Source organism: Lissotriton helveticus, chromosome 12, assembly GCF_964261635.1.
Source record: "Lissotriton helveticus chromosome 12, aLisHel1.1, whole genome shotgun sequence".
NCBI lineage: Eukaryota > Metazoa > Chordata > Amphibia > Caudata > Salamandridae > Lissotriton > Lissotriton helveticus.
The window spans coordinates 143,551,890-143,571,305 of NC_136073.1; the positions used below are offsets into that span (position 1 = coordinate 143,551,890).

The following is a 19,416-nucleotide window of genomic DNA, read 5'->3' on the forward strand; positions in this document are numbered from 1 at the left end:
TTAATTATTTTTTTTGTTGTTGCCAGAAACCTTCGCGGGAGTGTACTCAACAACTTCACAAAGTTGCATGCCGATCGGATGAAGGGTGTAGTAATGCATAAAGGACAAACGGACATACTATGGTTTTTATATATATAGATTAAAGACTAGCCATAGAGCAGCATTTTACAGTCTTTGAAAACTATCCAGACCATTTTTTGGGAGACCCAGAAACATTGAATTCCCATAACAACTTAACCAGCATAGACTGGTGAGAGGAGTTGGCTACAAAAAACGTATGGGAAAATGAAATCTATGAATATATCCACCTAAATTGCTTCAGCTGACAAATGCAGATTTTATCACTGCCAAAACCTGAAAATCCAGCAAGTGATTGCGCTCAAGTATGATGCAAAGATTACAGGCAATGCTCACATGTGTGGTACGCTGTCCCATTGCTTGAGGCCAGAGTTGATACCCATATATTTGCATTACTGGTAATGAATCATTTTTTTATCTTGCTAGAAATCATCTATCTTTGCATGGTCCTTGTGTTTCCCTGTTGTTGCTGCGGCCTGCGACCATGCCTCCCCGGCTGTCCCGCTTGGTCTTCCCTCCCGGCCTTTGGTTGGCCTTGGTGGGTTCTGGTCGCGCCCTTCTCCTTGGGTCTGGGTTTGCCTGTCTACGGTTTCCGTCGGTGGTGTTGCTCGGTCTGTGGCTGCTCCTCCTGCGGCCCCTGTCAGCTGGATGCTTCTGCCTGCTGCCTGTCTCCTCCTTTTTTTCTGGCTGGTGTGGTTGGGCTCTGGCTCTTTCTTTGGTGGGCGGCACGGCTTGGGGGTCTGCCTCTAGTTCTCCGTTGGGGGCCTTGGTGCTCCGGCCCTCTAGTGGCCTGGCTGTTGACTGTGGGTTGGGTTTGTTTGCCCCGGTGTGCCTGGCGCCCTGGTTGGTTGACCTCCTGTCCTGGCGTGGTGCCTCGCCTTGGGCTGGAGGGTGCATTCCGTGTGGGGGTTCGCTCTTTTGGCTTTCCTTCAGGTGGTCTCTGAGGGTCCGGGATTTGTGCCACTGCAGTTCTCCCTGTTGGGGGTTCCCTGCGTTCCTGGTGCTGTTGCTCCCTGTGGGCTCCTGGTCTCATCTGGTCTTCATCATTTGACGGCGTCTAGGCCTGCCTGGTGCCTGGGTGTGGGCCGCTTGGGCTCCCTGCTCCTGTGGACTTTTTAGCGACTATTGGTCGCCGTCTTTAGCCCTCCGCCCGGGCCTGTGCGCTGTGGATTTCCAGGCGTGGCGCCCCGCTGGTGTTGGCCTTGCGCTTGTGTGACCTTATGGGCCTGCTACTGCCGGCTGTTCCCTTCCCGGGCTTGCTTCGCCTCTAGTTGGGTGCTCAAGTTTTTCTGCCTAGTTATGTCGGGTTTTCCTTGGCTGCTGTTGGGCTTTGGGGTTCACCCCGTTGCCCCAGTGCTCCTCATTTATTGGCCCTTCTTGTGGCTGGTGACTTTCCGTCTTGTTTGCAGCTGGGCTGCGTCTTGCCTTTTTGGGCCTGTATGGGGCCCTGGTATTCTGGGCTTCTGAGTTGGCGTGTCCTGGGTTGTCTCTGGTTGCTCTGGCTCTGCCGGCTTGCTGGTGCTTTGGGCGTGGCCTCCGGCTGCAACTCCGGGGTCGGTTTGGCTGTGCTGTGTCTTCTGTCCCGTCTCTGTTTTTTTTTTGCCTGGCGTCCCCTGTCCTGGTGCTGGTGTCTTGCCTGCTCCTCTGTTCTCTGGCTCCCCGGGTACTGTTTCTGGTGTGTGTCTGTTGTTTGGCAGACCCCCTTTCCTTTACCCCTCCCCTTTTGGGGTGCGGGGTTTTGCACATTTTTTTGTGGATTTGCCTGCTCCTGGACTCTCGCTGTGGCTTCTCCTTCTGTGCTGGATGCTTGCTGGTTGTCCTTGGTGGCCCTGGTGGTGCTGCTTGTTCTATCCTGGGGCCTGGTCCAGTTCCGGTTTTCTGGTTGGCTGTCTCATTGTTGGGGCTGTGGCCTTCTGTTCTCCTTGGCTCGGTTCCGGTCCTGGGTTCTGTACCTTCTGGCTTGCTGTCCGGTTACCTCCTGTGGTTCCCCCCTTGTTTTTGCTCCCTCAGGGTGCTCACTTGGTGGGGTTTCTGGTGTGCTGGCTGGTTCGGAAGGCAGTTTTTTCTGCTTTGGTATTCTTCATTACTCTGGGTCCCGTTGTCCTCGTTCCATTCATATGCTCCTCCCTCCCTCCCAGGCATCCGACCTTCCTGTGTGGGCTTGGTTGTACAGGTGGGATGCTGGGTACGTACTGCTTATGTACTCCCGGTAGGAAGGGCAGTATTAGGGTCCCAGCATGCCTCTGATCTATTTTTATGTCGGGAGATGGTTATCTACACATTGTCAATGAAAGGGATGAGGACAACGGGACCAGGAGTAATGAAGATTACAGGTAAGTAATAGAACATTCCCAGACCTCTAAGACTTCGAAGAATAGTATGATCAAGCATGTCAAAAGCAGTGGACAATTCCAAAAGAACTACGACCACACCCATACCCTTTGCCGGCATCCACCATGTGCAGTGCTTTGTGACTCTGGCTCAACTGCTTATAAGAGTATTGCTGGAGGTGTACTGTAGGAGAATGCTGTCCAGAAGAGGAGAATTGCAGCCCAGTGAGTCCATTTGAGGGGGTTGTGCAGAGGTATTCATGAAATCAATCTGCAACAACACTGCTTAGGGAGGAGCAGCCCTAGGAGGACTGTAGTGAGGTCTCCTCAGTTCCTGTAACAGCCAGTATTCAGCCCTAGTTGCATCCACTTGACTTCAGACTTGCTCAGGCTCACTTTCTGACCATTGCGTTATCATGGTTGCCAACACCGATGACTATTAAAACACGGCAAATCACATCCAGAACCATGTAGCAGCAGCAAAGATAGTCACGCTTTAAGATCCTCTTCATGGTGCCTCTGTGCCGCAAACCGCAATGTCTTTGACAGTGTGTGTGCTTTGTGGATGTAGAAAATTTCGACAGTTTGGAACGTCCCATGATAATAGCCATAAAGTGTCGCTCGCATACCACATTCCTGTAATACTGTAGATTTATGAACTAAGCCAGATGTAAGGGTGACTGTGAGAAGTTGGCCTGGTATATGCTGTCCACTAATTAAAGTGGGCATCTTGCACCAGTCCAAACACCCCTTATGGTGAATTAAGAGGTCTAAGATATTCTTAGAAAGCTATCCAAGGGGTAGCTGAGGGGAGCAGGCTTCAGGCTTAGTGTTGAAGGAATGTTAAGCAGCTTGTTTTACCAGAATGCAATCTTATTGTATTAATTAATTCAAAGGAGAACCACACTGTACTTATAAAAATAATTATTTATTATTACAACACTCTGTAGTATGACACGGTATCTTCTACACGAAAATAATCACCAAGCATGCAATACTGTAGCACATAAACGATAGTAGCAATAATGCACAGTGGGCCCAGAGGGGGACCAAATCATATACTAAAATAGTTCTATAAGCACTAGGACTGTAGTCAGGACAAGGTCTGGAGTACATAGAATCACTGGGACCCCAGGGAACCACCCCAGGTGAGTAAGTAGGCACCCCATGGAGGACGGGTGCAGTGCGGGAAGACGAGCATGTGCTCCGTACAATTCTATGGGGAAGTCACAGTTGAAGTTTTAAAGTTTAAGGACCCTTCCAAGTGTACTTCGAAGAAACTCTGAGAAAGGTTGGAGAGCCACCCCACCCATGGATACCATAGTACCAGAATTACCTATCCCAGGGATGCCGGGTGCATAGGTCTAAAGCGGCGTCGGAAACCGTCATAGATCTCAATGGGGGACTTCACAGAAGAGTCACTGCTGGAAGGAATAAGAGTGTCCGGTGGAATTCAAACATGGATTCGGTGGAGAGTACCTGAAAGCAGAGGGGACAGAGTCTGGGTCACTTGGAGTGACCAGGGGCTTGGTAGTCGAATGCCCACCGATGTCGGGTGCTTTAAGTGCGTTGACAGTGTTCTTGACTCTGCAGCCACGGGGACCAGGAGCTGTTGGAAATGACCGGGAGCCGGATACGAGCTGTCCATAAATTATGTCGAGTGCTGAGGGGTCGGTGTCTGGCGAGAGCACCAACAAGCCTTGGCAACAGCAACCCATGCAGAAGGTCAAGAAGCGTTATTGGTTCAGGCCAGAAAGGTCCAGGAGATTCACCAAAGCAATGGGAGTCAGGGGAAGCCTGGAAAAACCAGGGAAGCCAAAGGAAAGCTAGGTTGACCCTCAAGGGGACTCACAGGCTGGAGCCACAGGAGTCATGAGAAGGTGGATTCACACGACGACAGCCCACGCAGAACTCGGTGCAAGGAGGGCAAAGATTTTTATATGAAATGTACCCCGATGTTTGGGCTATTAGAAGCCTAATGCACTTGTCTGGTAAGGGCCAACAAGAATATGTATTTGCAAAAGTACATGGTGCACAGGGGTTCTGGTATCGCAGCCCCCAAGAGGAATTCTGACCTCAAGGTCGGTAAGAGAGCAGCTCAGGCCTTGAAAGACATAGGGACTCACCTCCTGTGTTGCTGGGATCTTTGGAGTCCATAGGAGCTCAGGAGCAGCAGACTTGTACTTCGGGATGTGGTGCATGTGGATGCAGGGGAGTGACTCCTTCACTCGAAGGGAGTTGCCTTTGAATGTCCTTGATGCTCTATAGGTCCTGCCTGGATCCCGTATGGTGCACGGGCACAGACAATGCAGAAGACTGAGTCAGAGGCGAATTCAGGCCCAAACAAATTCCAGCAAAGTCCAAGTGTCCAGAATGTCGAAGTTTAGTGGTTTCTTGTTCAGAATCTTGTTCACATCGAATCTAAGGTCTTAGAGTCAGGTAAGCCCTTTTGTACCCAAGGGAAAGGGTTGGACAGATTCAGGGGACCCTCCTAAGGGAGGGTCCGGACAATGGAGAAGATACTCCCCTGTCCTTTGTCCAGTTTCACACCAGAGAGGGAGCCAACGGCTCCCAGGACAGGTTTGAATCGGACTATGCACAGGGACACCAAGTGTGCCCCAGATGTAGACTTTCAGGCACTTTGGAAGTGCACCCACCCAGCCCCAATACACTAAAGCCTGTCTGGCAGGTGGTTACACCTCCCTGTGACAGGATGCCTATTGTTCTGCCTTCGCCTGCTTGTGCTTGGCTCAGCAGCAGGAGGGCAGAAATGTGTCTCTGGTTGGCAGCAACCATTTTGGGCTGTCCGGGTCGAGAAGGCTGGTACCGGGAAGACCGGGGACCCCAGGAAGCTAACTTCAGAAGGGTGGAATCATACCTCCCACACTCGTTACCAGTGTGGAGGTATAATTCGAGGGTGTTTGATACCAAACACAACATGTTTTGTTGCAGCCATTTTCGAGATAGCATTTTTTGCGAACATATAATGCACCTCTACCTATATGGCTGGCTGCATCATTGACAACTGGGGAGAATGGTCTCCGAAGGCTTATGGGGTGTTTTGCTCATGAAGGGGCACCCTCTCACGTTAAACCCAGCACCCAGCCATCAGGATTGTCAAGGCCTGCTAGAGGGGTGATTGATACGTTTTAAGTGTAGTGACCTATTAATATAGTAAACCTATTACTAAAGTCAGTGGTGCATGTACCATCTTACACAGGCCCATGAGAGGCCTCTGGGGTACCTATGCCCTGGGTACATGTGTACCATAGACTAGGGACTGACAAGGGTACCCCAGTATCCAATCTGGAGTGTACCTAAGTACATGGCATAACAGTTTAGGGAGAAAACAGATAGGCTGGGGTCCTGATTAGCAGGATCCCAGTCAGATTAGTCAAAAACAGTATTAACTTCAGTAAAAAGTGGAGATAACCATAAGAAGCAGATCCTAATTTTTTTTAGTGAACTTGGCCCTCACCACCTCCGCAACCCCGTTTGAACACCTGAACTAGGAATATTGATGCCTGGGAACTGCTAACCTTCTGTAGCCACTTCCTTGTATACTCTCTTATTGAGACTACCTCTCACCTCCTCTTTTCATGGCCAGCAACTGGTGGACGTGACATTGTTTTGGTATAGGAATAAGGGAGAAAGTGCACCAAGAATGTGCTGTGAAACCTATGGTAAGCAGGCAACTCTCTTTTACCAATGAGCCCCCTTCACATCCAGCACACCTGCTCTCTGTCCTGCCTCACCACCCTCTGCAGGCACTTGTGCAAACGCCATCAGAGGAGGGCTATGAGAGCACCCCAATGAACCTGGTAAATTTTCAGCAAGAGTGTTCTGTCCACAAGCATTGTCTTGAGTGGAGAGCTCAGATAGTTGCTTTAAGAGATTGACTTACTTCTTGAGAATCCTGTTAACCTGATTTCATCTCAAGTTTCCTCCATTGTAGGTTTTATTTCATGTGTCTCATTAAAGTATAATACTAGTATAATATTAAAGTTCCCTAGCAACTCTTAGTCTTTTTGGAGGCTTGTTTTATAGCTTGATAGTCCACAGCTGAGGGTTATATCACTTGTTAACGGCCCGGAACCCCAGTGTAGACCTTAGACATAGGTGAGGTACTATGAGGGACACAGCTGTTAGCAATGGGTATAGCATAAGGGCAATAGGACTCTTGGAGCATTCTACCATCAATGTGTGAAATGTTATAATAATAAACAGGAATTTACATTGGAACGTTGAAGCAGAAGCCATTATTGGCTCTGAGCTACTCCATTGTCTTCAATGGAGCACTCAACACTCCAGTAATAACAAAGCCAAAATGTATTTCATTTTAATTCTAGAAGTAAAGAGAAATAGAAAAGAAACTTAATAAGTGCTATAGAGTGAATCGGATAAAAAAAAAGATAATAAATATAAGCACTCTAGCTTGCCAGGCGAGGAAGAAAAAACAAAACCACCCTCATTATTTCCATCAAGGTAAAAATAACACAGACTAAGGATCAGTTCAGGAAATTGAAGACCTCATGGAAATAGGTGTAGAATGCGCAGCATTAATGCTGTTGAGCTCAAAGTTGCATGGTGCTCAATTGAAGTTACAGAAGAAATAGGTGTACAAATAAGATACCTAAGCATAAGAGAATAATGCTTATACATTTCCATAAAGGCAATTGTGGAGTTCAATACCTAGCATCTCTTTCATTGTAGTTATGAGATAGTGGATTATTAGTTGGGGTGGATGGTAGTCCCCCCACAAGTAATAATGTCACTATTCTTGTTAGGTCCCAATTGAAATTCAATTCCAATTTATAAAAATGAAAAAATGAATATTAAAGAATCTTTTAATGAACAAAATAACGCCAAAAGAAGGAAAATGCAATGAGGAGAACCATAGAGATCAATTTTAAAAGTTTACATCAAAAGACGAAGTGCCAAAAAGCACAAAGTGCCAACTACAGGCAACTGGTCATGCTAGACTGTGGCAGAGTCCAAAGTTAGTCCAGCTTCAGATGATCGCCGGGTGGCTACAGAGACTGGGTTCATCCCAGTCAAGAGTTACCTTCTTTGCCTAGAACCAGTTCAGGACATCGATGGGTTTGTTAGTGCAAAGGCAGCAAGGTGAAGCTGGAGCAAGGCTTGATGCCACCAAGTTTCATAAAGACGGGGTTCCAATGGGGAGAAGTTTAGGTTACCAATCCATGGAGATCTTTGATGATAATAGAGTTCTTGTCGATGGATACATTGAGGAAGCATCAGGATGGAGTAAAAAAAAAACGCCCTCGACTTAATCTAGTGGAAAGCTGTGCCCGGAGCTATGGAGAAGTCAAGCCCACATGCACTGCACACTCAGAGGATCAGCTTGGCAATTTGGTCCCAGACGTCTGTGAGTTCCCCATGTAAAAATATTTTGAAAAAGTCTCTAAGTCCAGCTTTTAGGGTTAACAGGAGGCGTACACACTGACACCAGCCAAAGGTTCCAGGGCCTCAAGAACAGCATTTGGGAGTAGGGACCACTTCAAAAGAAGCCACCAGCAAGGTTCACTTGAAACCAGTCAGCTGGGCTCCTTCCGGAATATGGGCTTCTTGCAGCTTTTGTGTCCTTGTAACTTAACAGGAGGTCAGTCAACTGACTCCTGGAGTCCACTTATTTGTCTTGGGTACACGTGGGAGCAGAAAAATCCCTTTGGTTTCTCCTCACAGGTCACAACAGCAGATGCAGTTCTCTCTCCCACAGATCCAGTAGTGTTCAGAAGAGTGTGCCCAAGGGTACCAAATTTTCCCATGTCCTATCCTGGCCATTCCATGACCAATAGGGATAAAGTTCCCATGGGTAACCCTACCAACTTTTGCAGAAGTGCTTGTGTGCCCTAGTGCAAATAATTAAAGATAGTTGCTAGGTTACCAAGTAGCCTACTAGACTCAGACACACACTACTCTTGTGGATTTACACCTTTACTCAGATTTAAACATACAATTTTATTATCAAGTTATTCAGATACTTTAATTGATTCAAACAAGATTATATTGAAACACTTTTTTAGTTCAGATTACTATTTACATAGATCATGAAATTTCAATAATGTTCATCACAAATACAAGCTTTTATGAACAATTATCTATTCATGTTTTCTTTAGATCAGGTGGATGTTGATAGCCCAATGCATTTCGGGACTTTTTCAATGTCCCTTGGTCAGGGGCAACACTGAAATTCAAACAAACAATAAACATAATGATAAACAATGATTGTTTCTCTAATGGGTATTCAAATACGTTACAGCAATGCACATATAACAATATGATTTCAAGCCACTCAGGAATAAGTTAGAGTAGTTGTCAACTAAAGGGATGAAAAACAGAAACCATCACCACAGCGAGTGCTCAGTTTAAAGAATAAATCAAAAATGTATAAACTGCACTTACTCTGTGAATAAACAACAACTTTCAAGAGAGAGCCACTCTGCAGATCAAGTCTTCAAAGGTTCTAATAAAAAGTCAGTAACAACGTGTCCAATTACTTCTGTGCCACTATCAATTATAAGGATAACAAGCATTTAGAATGCAACGGTTTCGCCTTTGCCAAAGTTAGAGCTATTGGCATTGTAAATGACAAATTGTTTATTTATGTGTTGGTTTTGAAAACAGATAAATAAATGGCATTGTCATTTACAATGTCAAAAGCATAAAATTCAGTTTCTTCAAAATCCAGAAGTTCATTCAATGATATTTCCCCTGTGGTAGAATCTAATAGGAATTTCTGTGAAGTCTTGTCCTTGATTTTGTAAAGCGAGTAGTGTACTTCCCCATTTGATGCCTGGTCAATATCAGTGGCTCTGACGCTGCCCACCACAGAGCCCTTGGGCACATCTTCCTGCACAGTGAACTTATAGACAGGCTGGTCAAACACTGGGACATTGTCATTCACATCCTGCACATTGATATTAATCTGCATCGTGCCTGATCTGACCGGATCTCCTCCATCTGTGGCCGTCAGGATCAGTTGGTGAAGATCCTGTTCTTCCCGATCTAGAGGTTTCTCTAGGACCAGCTCGATGCTCTTTGCTCCATCTGCACCAGTTTTCACATTCAGGGAGAAGTGTTTATTTGCTTCAAGCCGATAATTTTGAACAGAGTTCACCCCTTCATCTGAGTCCTGAGCCTCGGGCAGCACAAAATGTGTTGCTGGTGCTGTGTTTTCAACGATGTGTAAGGACATTAGTGGTGCGAAAAACGTGGGAGAATTGTCATTAATATCTTGAATTTCTACTTCGACCGAATACACTTAAATTTTTTTCTCAGAAAAAATCTCGACATTTATTAAGCACTGTGTAGCATGTCCACAAACATCTTCCCTGTCAATCCTTTCATTAATGTATAGATGTCCGTTGTTTACATTGAGATTAAAATACTGCTTCCTACCTCTGGACACAATGCGGGCTCCTCCCTCTGATAATTCCTTTGTATCCATCCCCAGAGCCACATTCCCAACGAAAGAGCCTTTCCTCATCTCCTCGGGAATGGAATAACGCAGCTGCCCGTAAGCGGCTCCACAGAAAGTCAGCAGAGCGACAAGAAGCAGCAGAGGAGCCCCGGAGTAACAGCGCCTCGAAGCCTGAGCCCAGGAGTAACAGCGCCTCGATGCCAGAGCCCCGGAGTAGCCGCCTCTCTGCGGTTTATTCCTTCTGTAACAGTGTCTCGGTGTCTGACTCTGAACCACGTCATAACGCTGTCCTTGTGCCTGAGCCCCGCAATAGTATCGACTCAGTGTCAGAGCCATAGCAGACAGAGCAGTGCCCAAGAAAGCAAATGAACGCACCTCAGGATCCCGTGCTCTTAAGAAATTCCCACGAATAGGAGGTCGCTGAATAAGAGCCTGCCGTGCGCAGCCAGACCAGTCTCTGATTCATCTGCTTTAGGAATAAGACCCACGTGATCTTCAGAACCTCTCCCTACATTTCTCTTTCAAGTTGGTAAACAGCGACGCGCAGTGTCTCAGTCACTAACTGTAGCTGTTATAGTGAAATGGAACCCCGCTGATATGTGCACAGTTCAGAACAATTGTTCCCCTCGTTGTTTAGTTTCAGTTCCCACGCTCGAGTAAATAATCAGAGGGGATATAGTCTCCCGAAACAAATCACCACAAACTACTGAAAGTTCACGGTAGAAGCTGTAACTAGCTTTTGCCGCATGGGGTTTTCTACTCGTGCAGGATAGCTACACAAGAAACAAGTCAGGTCCCGGGCCGGCAGCCAATCACAGCGCGGCCCGGGAATGACGTCACGGGGGTGTCCCGGGCCGGCAGCCAATCACAGGGCGGCCCGGGAATGACATCACGGGGGTGTCCCGGGCCGGCAGCCAATGACAGCGCGGCCCAGGACAAAGGGGCGGGACTTAAAAAAAGACAGAGAAACGCCCCCGAATCGCATTTTCACGGGAAAGCGTGATTGACAGCCTCTGTCTCCCAATGGCTAGCCCCATTTATGGAGCTAGCCAATGGGAGACAGAGGCGGAACGAAGCCCCATATGTAGGAACATAAGATTTCTCCTGGGCGGAGCTAGTGCTCCGGCCCAGGCGAAACCTAAAAAGCAGGTGCTGAGATGCGTCCCTATCGGACTCTACATTTTTTGCCCTCACCCTCTGTGAAAAAATAAATCTTAACTCTGCAGCAGTACCACCCTTCGCTGCCTTTGATGTAACTTTAATGAGACTTTTATAGTTCTTTCCCAGTCTCATTTCAGAACTGAAGCATTTTCAATATTCTATACAACTAAGCCATAGTTGTTGCTTATTTATCTTATACAAATACCACTGACAAAGCCAATAGTCCTGGCTTGTTGTAGGTGTAATGTTACTTGTTGTATTATATATCTGGATGGAAAGACAGAAGTAGAAAAATGCCGGTCAATTGGCACACTATGCTAAGCACAGATTTTTAGTTTACGTGGTTTTAAGCCACGTACTTAATTACATCGGCCACGCCCCTTTGAGAGACCCTCCAGTTTTTTCAACCCATTCAAAGCCCTGATCTTACATGTTTAAATCAGTCTATAGGAAATGTTACACAAACCAATGTGGAGTACTGTTCCCTTGATCTGCATTTACACGTTATTTGCAGCAGGCATATTAACCCTCTGCGCTACTTTATAATGAGTCAAAACCGCCCCTCGACAAAACTGATGTCTCTCCAACAGGAACATTAATCACCACTTATCTTGACATTTTTATCGTTCCCCGAAATCTGCTGCACACAACAAGGAAACAGCATGTGCTTTTAAAACCAAAAGTTATTTCTGCACACAGCGCCTCTCCCGAGGTCAGCACTAGGTGGGGCTGGACCGGTCGCACCGCCCAGAAACAGGCCCTGGTCGCCGTCCGGTCTAGATCGCGCTACAGAAAACTGCAAATAAATAACCCTGTAAACAAAACACGAAATGCTGCCAGTAGAGCAGGCTGGTTTGACGGGAAAGTAGTGACAAAGTACATTCAACCCCAATGTGAAGATTATACCATTGATAGCAATACCATTCCATCCACTTTCTGCGTTTTGAGCCTGGCGGATCAGCGATCAACCCTCTGGAACTCGAATCAAGAAATACGTTAGGTCAGGCGAGGGTTGTGCAGGCCTGACCCGTCAGAGCATTGCTGAGTGTGACAGGAGGTAGGTGGCAGGGGTGTAATTGGCACTGGTATAGGCCTCAATTGGAGGCATGTATTACCACCCCCCCCCCTTATCCCCCAGGTACCACTTGTATTGATCTTGGCGCCTTTGGGGTCAAGGGTCATAAAGAAGAAGCAGGAACTAACTGTAAACACCGCTGCAAGAGCCTGGGCTCGCAACAAATAGGAGTGTATTGATGGGCTAAGGGTGGATGAGAGAGTGGGTCAACCATGTGATGTCATCAAGGTCAAAGGGTATCTCTTCAGCCGCCCCTGCCATCTTGTTGACTTGCTGCTCATGAGCTTGAACTTCATATCAAATACCTTGTGATGGAGAGGACACGTGGACTCCGTTCAATAAAGTCTTGTGTTTCAGGGGGTGCGCCCCGGCTTAAATGTTGCACATGGTCACTCTCTGACGCATAAAAAGGTTTTGGAACACTTTCGTGTTGTTTAGACAGGAATTAAACCACAGTATGTGCAGCAATTGCTTCAAACAAAGTAAATCTTGACCTGTGAAAAGACGTGTACGCAGGTGTGGATAAAGTTTGTAAACAGAACAGTTGTTCAGAGACAGAATTCACGACTGCAGATGAGTACTTAGGGGCACCACCTGTTTCATAAGTCCTTTGTATTACCTAATAATATATACCGCATACGCTTTGCACACATGTGGGCACGACACGCCCAAGATCACAGGGCGTGCAAGCGAAGCCGGGACATACAGTCTGCTCTGTACATATTAAGCACCCGGTCCTTTCCTCATCTTGTGATTCACTGTGGACGAGTCTTACCTTGTAACTCAGACCCCTGGGCTCCTCTTCCTGGGGGCGGGAGAGAGGACGCGACCCCCCTACACCGACTCTCGTCCCCTCTCATCTAGGGGCTGTCTAGAACAATACACCCTCTAGGTGGGGTCAGTCTAGCTGCAGAAAATGGCCGTGCAGATGTCATTAGGCTGAAGGTCAGGGCGCGTAAAACACAGACTTTAGCACGAATCAGGTGGTCTCAGTGACATTTTATGGGATAATTGGAATAGGCAAATGTTGGTCATTTTATTTTCAGCGCAAATCCCCTTCTGGACAGTCTATGGCGTGTTTCAGCTCAGACGTCATCAGTAGAGGTAACCCTTAAAAAACACGAGAGGGGGGGCATGGGGGGGGGAGGGTCACTCATCCGCACAAAACGACAGCAAAAAAGAACCTTCTACACCTCAAAAACGCTTACCCTGAGAACTGCATGAGGTGGAAATAAGAAACTCGCCCAGGCCAAGGGCGCAAGAGAGGAAACTGTGACACGAATAAAAACATATCAACATATATTTTATGTTATATGTTATGTAGCGCCGTAGGCTTTATATAAACGTTTTATTTTTAACGAACCAAATGTTACTCATTGTCTTCACTTGCTTCGGGGTTTCCAGCCCGTGGCTAGTCGCAGCTAGCAAACAGATTTCTGCAGCATGTGCATTAGCTCATCAACCTATCCTACGCACAAAATTTGAAATGGAAAACAGGCAAAAAGCGCGACTTGTAGCCGTAGTGATAGTGCTTAAACTTAAAGGAACTCTGACACCCGAGGAATAGGGGGACGGGTAATAAGGGGGCTTACAAGGAGTTAAAGCCACACGGGGGAAAAATGCCAGAAATTCAACTTTTGTATGTCGTCGACATATATTAATACCGGAAAGTGATATGGATTTCGAAAAAAAACATTAAAGGCAAGAGGGGAACAGCAAATGGGAGATTCACGGAGATGCCAAAAAAGGTTTTGGGACACTTTCGTGTTGTTTAGACAGGAACTAAACCACAGTATGTGCAGCAATGCCATGCTTTTAACAAAGAGTAAATCTTGACCTGCGAAAGACGTGTGGTCGCATGCGTGGATAAAGTTTTTAAGCAGAACAGTCATTCAGAGACAGAATTCACGACTGCAGGCGAGTACTTAGGGGCACCACCTGTTTCATAATATATATACGTTTTGCACACGCGTGGGCACGACATGCTCAAGATCACAGGGTGTGCAAAGCGAAGCCGGGACATATTAAGCACCCGGTCCTTTCCTCATCTTGTGATAAAATGTGGACGAGTCTTACCTTGTCACTGAGCCCCCTGGGCTCCTCTTCCTGTGGGATGGGGGAGAGGACGCTACCCCCCTGCATCGACTCCCGGCGCTGCGCTCCATGCTCCGGAGGGTCGTGGGCCTCGGATACCAGGGTCGGGAGCAGACCTACAGGCTTTGTCATGCTCCGGCGAACCCGCAAGGGTGGGAGCCCGTCATTCCCCCGCAGGCGGCTCGCGGTCTTCGGCAGAGTCCTGACCCGGGGGGGCCTTCCTGCTGGTATGGGCTCCCTCCTCCTCAACTTCGGCCTCCCCACTGGGGCCCACAGGGCCTGCAGGGAGGCCACTATACTCTCCTTCCTCCGCTCACGGTCCAGCATCTCCCCCACGCTCCCAAAAAATGCAAAAATAACACTCCAGCTGTTCTCTATGGAGAAAAAAGTTTAGCAAAAAATATCATGTGCGAACCCCATTTTCTCAAAAGAAAAAAAAAATGTTGGCAGATGTGCCCGTATAGATGGTGCTCAGAAGCCCCAGCATGAAGCGCTTCAGGAGGATTCAGGGCACGCGCCGTGGAGTGTCTCGTGAGGAGTCAGTGCCTGCCTCTTGCCGTGGATGAAGAGGGGGCGCTGTCCGGGTACCCTCTTCCCCTAGGATGCAGGGACAGGTCTCCGGCAGCATCCGTGGCTCGGAGCATCAGTGCAGCGCCTCTCCGCGGCCGCGCGTCTGAGGAGGAGGGGGTGAGGGCGGGAGCTCCCTCCGCTCCCTCCCCAGAGCCCGGTGCACAGGAGGGACCGGGAGACGAGTCATACCAGGGCAGCCTCTTCCTCTCAATAACGTAGTGCGAGGCTGGCGGAGAAGTCGAGGCTGGGCGTGGGTAATGCTGGGGTACGACTAGAGGCGGCGGAGGTTACAGGAGCCTGGACTGGGCTACTCACCCCTCCAATCCACGCTACCTCCCTGCCTCATCAACCTGTCCCCTCTTTCCATCCCCGCCCCCACCTCTCATCAGCATGTACCCTCCAGTCTGCCCAAGTTTCTCCCCTCACCTCGATACTTCGATTTCCACACCTGGGAGTCATCGGGGACATAACGCGAGCACCTGCAGCGCGCGCCCCCGGACGTGGTTTAACGGCTAGAGCGGCCGAACTTCGAGCTGGGGAACCAGGACCCAGGTTCGAGTCTGGCGGGAGGCTCGCGCATCCTGTGATTCTGGGCAAATTACCTAATCCTCCCGTGCCTTAAAAAAATACAAATGAATGTGTCCGCCTTTAAGCACTTTGATACCTTCGAGTCAATTTCGCGCTATATAAAACTGCAACAGGCCAATAAATAAACAAGACGTATTAGTGACTCGGGCCCATTACACTCTGCATCATTTTGCTTCATGCACTGTCTGCAAATCAGTGGCGGCCCTAAACAGGTGCAGCTCAGAGGCCCGGAGGGCGCAGCGAATGACCCCTGGGCACTCTAAGCCTTTCTAAAGAGGTTGGCACCTGTGTGTGTGTCAAGGGCATGTTACTCTAGGATGTGCCTGGGATGCTCTACCTAACAAGGACCATCTGTGGAAAAGAAATTTTTCAATACTTGGAAAACAAAAGAAGCAACACAACCCCCTTTAACTTCAAATTACCTCAAACTTTCATTTCCCACCAGTTTCCAAAATATCCATGTTTCATCTTGCAATCATCACTGCAATAGTCTACAATCCCACCGAGGCTTTCTCTTCAGATCTCATCAGGGCCTCTAGGTAGATGCTGCCGAACTCTGAAACTGTTTTATTTTGATCCCCATAATTTAAAAAAATTATCAGTCAACATTGAAACTGGTGATAGGGAACATAACAAGACAGCCCTCCCACAGGTCTGGATCCGTGTGAGGGAGGGAGCTAAAACGTAAAAGTGTTTATGAGAAACAGAAGAAAATGACCTTATCAGCATCTTGTTTTGCTGACTCTGGCTCAGCACCCACATGGCAAGACCCAGTGGAGGATACAGAAGGAAGTAGAAGGAGCTCTGCACACAGGTTCGTCATCGTCTTACTGCGCCATTAAGCCAATACTTACTTTACCTTCCTCTAGCAACAGGCCGTGCTGAATAATAACAGTAAATCTTCAGCCTGCATTTCAATTCCACATGGCGAACTGGAAACATAAACATCATTATATTAGATCAAAGATTAAACATGCGAGAGCACATTGACTAACGTCAACAGGGTTCAATAATCGTTCCTCCAAATACGTTTACAATATTTAAAATGTAAGCATGTATAACAGCATAACCAACACACACAACAATCAAAAGAGGTAAAACAAAATGTATAAAAGCGTGATAAAAATCCAGCAACACCTCACAAAACTCCTACTCAAACTTAAAATCCGGGAGCCTAAGTGCCTCCGTCCAACGCCATTTCCTTTGCTCATGAGTATCAGGGAAATAAACCCTGCTCGTGCACACATCCTGCGCTTAAATATGAAGACACTAACACTGACCTTGCCCACGGGCTGTGCTGCTGGTGCCACCGACAGGTGAAGCGCCCCCTGCAGAGCCAGAGACCGGACCTCCCTGGCTACAGTACCCGAGTGAGCCCTGGCCACTACGGGCAGCATGAACCGGCAGAGGACAGCGATCTGTATCCTGCACAGTTTGGGACACACCGGCCCACCTGTAGCTGGACCACAACTTCCGTAAAGGATGGGACATTCGTTCTGGAATGTGTATGTTTTCTTCCGGGGAGAATAGATCTTTCCGGGGTATGTCGTATTTCTAGCCAATCACCGGACACTATTCTATTTTGACAGTTTGAGTCAGTACAACACCGTTTACAGGCTTCTTTATCCCTGCCTTCGTTTATAGCTAACAGTCGGCAAAACAAGAACAAGTCAGGTCCCGGGCCGCGCTGTGATTGGCTGACGTCACGGGGGTGTCCCGGGCCGGCAGCCAATCACAGCGCGGTTCGGGAATGACGTCACGGGGGTGTCCCGGGCCGGCAGCCAATCGCAGCGCAGCCTGGGACAAAGGGGCGGGGCTTAAAAAAAGCACCAGAAACGCCCCCGAATCGCGTTTTCAAGAGAAAGCGCGATTGACAGCCTCTGTCTCCCAATGGCTAGCCTCCATTTATGGAGCTAGCCAATGATAGACAGAGGCGGGTCATCACCCAACATAGAACTCAAGAGGTTTTGCTAGCGCATGCGTACTTCGTACGCATTGCTAGGCAAAACCTAAAAACGTGCAACTTACTAGATACAATATAAGGATCGGGCATTAATCATTGTAGTCCACTCCTATGTTTTCTGGCTTCTGACAGGCTCAAGGAGCCCGTTGGCCAGTCAGAGGCCACACATAATCCCCTACAGACGGCGTTTCTGCCATCAAGATTATGATGTTGGTTTCCAAAAGGCTTTTCATGTCGGTTTTTCCTACATGAAAAGCCTGTCAGAAAGCGACTTTAGAGTCCCTAGCAGGGCTTCATGCCTCTGAAGCCTCCAGTTGGGAGCCTGGGGGGCACCTATGTTGCCCCCTGTAGACTTCTGCACTGTGAGGTGCCTGTCATGCGGTGCAGGGATTTACAGGAACTCTCATTTCTCTATGGAAGCTTGCGCAGTACGTGTTTCCAAGAGCCGCAAAAGCAAAGGAAATGGGAGTTTGCGACCTCACCATTTGCGGTCGCATTGTGATATGGCGTTTGGAACCGCTGACCTACAGTCGGTTGCTTCCCACACTGAGGCAATGTCATTCAGAGGCCATTCCGACCAATATCGTAATTAGGGCCTAAGTCATCATTGATCTTTGATTTATCAATCATTAACCCCTTTTTGATTTTCTCCTTACCTGTATTTCAAGTGGTTTGCTTCCCTCTCCAGGATATCTGGACACTACATTCCTACCCCTTAGTTTTCATTTGACAACCTAATGCATTCTCGGAGTAGTAGGCTTAGTTTACTGTCAATCAGAAAAGCACAGCTAATGCCAATGATCTGTAAAATAAAATTAGAGGATCACACATAGCAATAAAAAAGGAGTGTAGGAGACAACTCTGCCAATGGCTTCCAGTGCCCTCTTTAGATCTTGGTTGTTCTCAGCATCATCCCCAACCTGTGGTAGGCTTTATCAATGTGTCTACTACATTCCTCCTTGCTAACACAGTAACACAGGTTGAATCTTTATTTAATGCCTGCCTTCTCCCTCCTGTTGGCTATTTGATTGATGTGTCTTATTTGAATTTTGGTATCAATCTGTCCATCAAAAATATTATTTTTCATTTACAAATGGACTTTGAGCTATTCACATTTTACGTACAATGCTTTTGATCAAGGCATTCTGTAAAAATGCAAAAAAATATTATAACCTATCACTGAAAGCAACAAAAAATATACCAGGGGCCAAGGAATCATGTCTTACCTTTCAATGGCTGACCAGATCTTCAACCCATCATCTCTGTAGTAAAAGTTGGGTAAGGACTCAACCTCACGGGATTTGAGATTGTCCGGGATGCAAATGGAAGTGTAGGTCATGGATTGCATGTCTCTTGATATCAGCTCAGCGAGACCTTCTATTCCAATTGCTGTGCTCTGGGTGTAAAAATTGCAGTTTCTGGTTAGGTCCTCTTTCTAGGAGGCTCCTGACTGTTTTATTACTAGACCAAAGTCATCAATTTATACATGTTGGATATTGTCTTCTACTCTGTCCAGAGCGTGTTCCAATGTTCTACTCGTGTAGCTTTGGTATAGCTATGCTATAAAAGGGCTGCTTGAGAATTTAAACCTATTATTAATGCATTCCCCAGGACAGAAAAAAAACAGCTGCCTTTGGTTATATATGGATTGAGTTTGGGTTAGAAATGATGTAGCTTATTAGACTGTTTTGGGCATGACTATGGCTCTAATGAATGTGTTCCTTGTGAAGTAGTGGCACTGAGGATGTGTCCAAGTTCTTTAGTAACTAACGTTTAGAGTGGTCTCTCATGTGTTTCTGTGTTGTCTGCCAACGGTGGGAGCCATATATAGCTATATTGAAGCTTTTCCATATTACACTGGGTATATGAGATTTTGCGTCTGAAGTTTAGTACCAGCACTAGATAAATATTATACATTGTGCTTCAGTATACTGTCATTTCAAATGACCAATATGGTATTGTATGTAAAATGTTCTGTTGAATGTTTCAGTACAAAAAAGTAAATGGTAGTAAATGCTTGTAGGAACACCACAATAGCCAATAACAAGGCACATACACAAAAACTATGTTGTGAGAATGTCCAGAATATGAAAGTATATATAAATATTTTCTA

At 47.2% G+C, this 19,416-nt stretch overlaps 1 pseudogene; it reads right to left on the minus strand.

The window, feature by feature from the left end:
- Positions 1-19,416, minus strand: part of LOC144797975 (polyunsaturated fatty acid lipoxygenase ALOX15B-like) — a 175,930-nt pseudogene that overhangs the window by 35,142 nt on the left and 121,372 nt on the right.